Source organism: Leiobunum rupestre, chromosome 1 (assembly GCF_980474605.1).
Source record: "Leiobunum rupestre chromosome 1, qqLeiRupe1.1.hap1, whole genome shotgun sequence".
Lineage (NCBI taxonomy): Eukaryota > Metazoa > Arthropoda > Arachnida > Opiliones > Sclerosomatidae > Leiobunum > Leiobunum rupestre.
The window spans coordinates 72,392,369-72,398,974 of NC_143384.1; positions in this window are offsets into that span (position 1 = coordinate 72,392,369).

A 6,606-nucleotide genomic window follows, 5' to 3' on the forward strand; every position below is an offset into this window, starting at 1 on the left:
AGCTTAGGGCCTCATGCTGGAAGGGGTCTCCAAATGTTCGATTTCATAAATATTCTAAATCCCTTTAAAATTAAGGAAATGGGCGAAATTCAGCCAATGACCATGCTAACTCTGAATTTGTCAAACAAACGTCTAATATCCTTGACTTGCCGCCGTTGATACAGACATACAGTATAACTTTTAATAAAACAAGTTCACAGAGGCGCCCGCCAAGTGTTAGTGCTCTTTATTTAGTCCGTGTCAAAAATCAAAATACATTCTTCTTTCCCGCGTATGATCGTTTCGTCTGGAGCATCGTCTGCATCGAGCGCGTGGAGGTGCCCCTCTCTACTCTTGCCACGGTTTATATATTTACACAGGTTAGACTTGTCGCGCTCCGGGAGGGGCCACTTAAAGGGAGTAGAGCCCTCCTTGTTTGGTAGGGTGCGCCATAGCTTCTCTCTTTTCTCGCTCATATAGTTTGTCAACCCCATAAAAGCACGAGGAATTCAATGTTATTCGTCAAATCGTCATTGATCTGGAAGTTATAAAGAAAATACGTGTATGGCATACTTACGAGTAATTATGTTACATATGGTGATAGTTAATAAGCCACTTTCTTCAGGTGCTATGCGAAGTTGCTAAACAAACACTTTAAGCAAGATAACTTTCCGTGTAAGATTGATAAATCCTTTCCTCCACAGCTCCACTTAGAGATAAGAGTATTTGAACGAGGAACCTGAAATATGAAGGGAAAAAAATATTTTTTTACCACAACCCTAATTGGGGATTTGAATCTATTGGTTTCAAGTCGAACGTAGGCCTCAACCGCCGCATTATTGTCCATTATGGTAAATTTTTGTAACTAATAAATTATATATTTCATAAATTAATCTTGATTTCATAGAAAATGTTTCTGGATAAGCCTCGACAATTATGAACTACGTTTACAGTATATTAGTTTATGAATTTAATTTCGAATAACGTTAATAGCACAATTTTACCCAAACGTAAATAATTCTAAATAGGATTGTGTGTAAAAACATGGACCAAGAATCTAAGGGGACTCACTGTTCAGGCTTTAAAAAGCACGCGTTAATTCTGGAAATAGGAAACACCACTATTAAATTGTTATTGCTTGCTTATTAAGTCAATGTGGTTGGAAATGTATTAAAAACGTTAACTTAAATATGAAAATTATATTTATCATATTAGGAGAAAATCAACAGTGGCTGGAATCAAGGATCCTATACGTTAGAAGGATATGAGGCGAGGGACGAAAAATGGCAGCGCCGTCGGTGGGTCATGCGCGATAGAGAATCCGTCTTTAGATTCCATCAAGGACAAAACATGGAGGAAGCGCCGCCAAAATTTGTCCTTGAGGGAATAGAAACAAGACGTCCCACGTTTAGAGGCTCTCTTAATATCGACGGCGCTGCCGGCGTTTTGAAAACACGGGCTGGCCGGAGGGCTACCTATCCTTCTAACATATAGGATCCTTGCTGGAATCATTTTTCGTTTTAGTCTCAGTCTATAAAAAATTACAGGAAAATTAATAGGCTAAAAATACCAAATTATAATATTCAAATATCTAAATAAACGATTTTTCTATTATTGACTTAAAAGAAATGCTTAATACCTTGAGGCTGGTCAACGCTAAAAATCTAAATCATTTGCGTTTTGTGGTGACAAGTTTGCGCCGACAAGGTCACAATTCTTCCACACTGTTAGAAAACATTGAGCAGATGTAATCCAACTTTGCACGCTTCTGACTAAATCTACTAAGAATAAAAAAATGACCTGCCAATTTGTACTCGTCACATGCCAAATCTTCACAGATCCTAAAATGTCAATTAATGTTTTCTGTGCGATAAATCTACTTCCTTGGTCAGGCGACTGTCAAGAGAGAGCGAAGTAGGATCACTATAACCAAGAACCGATTTACGCAAGGAAAAACCTGGGACTAGTTTTTAGCTTCGGTGATATGCTGTAATATCTTAAGGATTTGGGTACATTTGTTCGAATTTCATTCGTCCGAACGGTGATACAAATGTCCGAATGCCGGAAAACAGGATCGTATGTCCGAAAACGTATTTCATTTGCCCGAAAATTTATCACAACTTTTGTTGGTGATTTAGTCGTTCAATTGATGTTAACTTTACTGGCGAATTTCATTGGTTCGAATAATCGTTTGTCCGTTTTTTTCGAACATTAGGAATTGGTTGTTTTTTTTTTAATATTGTTAATATAAGAAAATAGTAACATTAAAAGCCTAGTATTTCTTCTGCCTGTTTTCCTTTACGTTTTCTTCCTGCCGCGCAAATATCCTGGTGGTAGGCCAACCGCAGAACAAGCTGGCCTACCACCAGGATATTTTCTCGGCGGGAATAAAACTTAAAGGAAAACCGGCACAAGAAATACTAGGCCTTTAACGTGAACCTAACCTAAAATATCCACAACATTCAACGCAATGAAGTAAAATATACAATATATAGATATAAGAAAATAGTAACAATAACGTGAACCTAACCTAACCTAACCTAACCTAAAATCGAGCCTAAAATATCCACAACATTCAACGCAATTCCGACAAAAACAGCAATAAGAAATACTAATTTATCTACAGAATTCGGACAAGTGATGCTACCGATTCGGACGAATGAAACAAACAAGTTGTCCAATTCGAACAATTGAAACATTTGTTATTTCGGCGGTTCGGACGAATGAAATTCGAACATTTGTTCCACCGTTCGGACGATTGAAATTCGAACAAATGTACCTACCCCATCTTGAGACATTTTTCGGAAGTACTATTATATTAATTAATTATTATAATTATATTATTTTTTATTAAATACGTTATATTTTATAATATTTGCATTTCGCGTACAATTTAATTTATATTTATTTATTAATTATTTCGTAGTTTTTTTATTTTTAAAGTACTTTTTATCGTCCTAATACTACGTTTATGCGCACATAGCATAAATTAGTTTGTCGTGTTCATATGAATAGCAACATTTCGAATAATATTACGAGGTCTTGTGCCTAGAGACTATGAACATGTGTCTTTAAAATTTGGTCTCGTTTTTGTTCAGAATTACCTGATTTTCATCTCAGTCTTAGAATAATTATAGACCAAAGTTGGTAGTTTTTGTAAAAACTTGGTCATTATTTGTTTAACCTAAGGAAACATCATGTTCAAAATTCGACATTTAGCAAATTTGTTAGTTGTTCGATTTTCCAATCGAAATCTAATCAATCTTAGGAGGCTTTCTATTCAAAGTTGGCATCATTTTGATCAAAGCTGGTTGTTAATAAGTTCTAAGTTCACCCATTTAATATTTAAATTTTAGCATTTTAATTGATGTGCACTTAGATAATTAATTGAAATTTTGCAGAATAAGTCGAAAGTTTGTACTGTCTGAGTCATAATTTTGCACATGATTTTACGCAAAATTGTTCACCTTTTCTAACAGTGCAATGCTTTCGAGAAAAAAATACCATTATATTTACTTATTTAGTAATGATTAATTATATTTACTAATTAAGTAATGATTAATTTTACTTACTAATTAAGTAATGATTAATTTTACTAACTAATTAAGTAATGATTAATTTTACTAACTAATTAAGTAATGATTAATTTTACTTACTAATTAAGTAATGATTAATTTTACTTACTAATTAAGTAATGATGAATTTCATTTATTTATTAAGTAATTATGAATTATATTTTATAATTCTGTAATGATTAACTATATTTACTAATTAAATAATGATTAATTATATTTACTAATTAAAAAAGGATAATTATATTTACTAATTAAATAATGATTAATTATGTTTACTAATTAGGCATAAATGATTATTTATATTTACTAATTAGGCATAAATGATTATTTATATTTATGAATTAGGCATAAATGATTATTTATATTTACTAATTAGGCATAAATGATTATTAATATTTACTAATTAGGCATAAATGATTATTTATATTTACTAATTAGGCATAAATGATTATTTATATTTACTAATTAGGCATAAATGATTATTTATATTTACTAATTAGGCATAAATGATTATTTATATTTACTAATTAGGCATAAATTATTATTTATATTTACTAATTAGGCATAAATGATTATTTATATTTACTAATTAGGCACAAATGATTATTATATTTACTAATTAGGCATACATGATTATTTATATTTACTAATTAGGCATAAATTATTAATTATGTTTAGTAATTAGGCATAAATTATTAATTATGTTTACTAATTAGGCATAAATGATTATTTATATTTACTAGGATGATAAAATACGCGAAAAAGTAGATTAGTCCATAATTAGTCTAACTTAACTTAACTTAATTTATATTTACTAATTAGGCATAAATGATTATTTATATTGACTAATTAGGCATAAATGATTATATTTACTAATTAGGCATAAATGATTATATTTACTAATTAGGCATAAATGATTATATTTACTAATTAGGCATAAATGATTATATTTACTAATTAGGCATAAATGATTATATTTACTAATTAGGCATAAATGATTATATTTACTAATTAGGCATAAATGATTATATTTACTAATTAGGCATAAATGATTATATTTACTAATTAGGTATAAATGTTTAATTATATTTCCTAATTAGGTATAAATGTTTAATTATATTTACTAATTAGGTATAAATGATTAATTATATTTACTAATTAGGTATAAATCAGGGTTCGTAAAAATGCTTGCCGCACTGGGTATTTTTTTTTAATTATATTTAATAATTAACTATAAACGATTACTTATATTTAATAATTAACTATAAACTATTACTTATATTTAATAATTAAGTATAAACGATTAATTATATTTACTAATTAAGTTTAAATGATTAATTATATTTACTAATTAAGTTTAAATGATTAATTATATTTACTAATGATGTGTAATTTTACTTCATTTTATTTTAACAAATTTGCTAAAAAAATAGGATAAAAATACATTATGATTATGTAGTACCATTTCAGAATTAAAAGAAACTACAGGATTACTGGAAGCCGTGCACCCGGGGTTTGCCAAATTCGTTGAATTTTTAAGAGAAATAAACAGTTTGAATGTTTAAGTATTTGCGTTGTAATTGATGACTTGGAACCACGCCCAACAACGGTTCTGTGAATGTCTACTTTGTCGAATAAAACTTATGCATTATATCTTTTGGAATTATATATACTAAGAAAATTATTTTTTGGTACAACAAAACAGAATGGAGAATAATTTTATAAGCCGGCAGACTGAAGCTGAGTAGATTCTAGATGCCTCGTCACAGTTATCTATTTTATACCCCGATTAAATTATTTTTGTTTTTTAATTTTAATTACTGATTATTTTAATTTGCTTCAATAAGATTATAGATCTACTAAACGTATAACTCAGCTAGGTGATTTACAATGCAGTCCATAGGTGGCTCCTTTTAATTTAACATTGCGTATATACTAATCTCCACCACTCTCCCCCTATTCGGCTTTCCGTTGCTACGCAACTCGTTTTGAAAATTTTAATGTTTAGGCTTAGTTTCTCTATTCGGTGTTATAGTCGCGAGCCAGATTTCCCGCACGGTACTGACGAGTCCCAAATAGGACGAAACCGGTCTACCGTTGGAATTTCTGGCTATTTTATTTAATTTCATTTAGTTTTTGACTCGAAGATCTATTTGGTCCGAGTTTCGCGTATTTTTGTTCGCTCGAAGACCTATCGGTACGAGCTATTAGTAAGTTTTTAAATTTCTTCAAATTTGTAGGGTTTAGCTTTATTATCCCTTTTCATAATGGACTTTTCTACTTATTCGCTAATATATAATTCTTCAGATATATGAAAATGATGACCCGCACGCATGCGCATTTATGATTTTTATGTTTTTATTTTATGAAACATGGCTGCCCTTCAAAACATATTCACGAAAGGATCTTAGTCATTGATCTCTTATATTTGTTTGTACTCTTCAATGGATTATCGACAATTATTTTCGATAAATTGAAATAGACAGAAAAGCATCATGTATCAAAATAGTTAAACGTTAATAGTTGCTTTACTCTACAATTCATTTTGCCTAACGACGAGATAAAGATGCCGAAGATGAAAACGTTCAATGGTAGCACTATTGTAAACTTAAAATGTTTCGTTATCTGCAACAGTTTCCGGGCTTTCATTGAAAGATGTATTTCGGTTTACATACTGCCACTCTGTTGCCGTTTAGTGCAATCTTCCAGCTGCTAACTGCCATTTTGTTCTGACCACACGTAATTTTTTTCAGCAGCATCATAATCAGATTAAACGAATTTTTTAAGCATATGCGGATAACAGTTACCTGGTTCACAGAAAACTGAATAAAAACCAAAGTATGAAGATTTGGGTACATTTGTTCGAATTTCATTCGTCCGAACGGTGGTACAAATGTCCGAATGCCGGAAAACAGGATCGTATGTCCGTAAACGTATTTCATTTGCCCGAAAAATGTATCACAACTTTTGTTGGTGATTTAGTCGTTCAATTTATGTTAACTTTACTGGCGAATTTCATTTGTTCGAATATTCGTTTGTCCGTTTTTTCGAA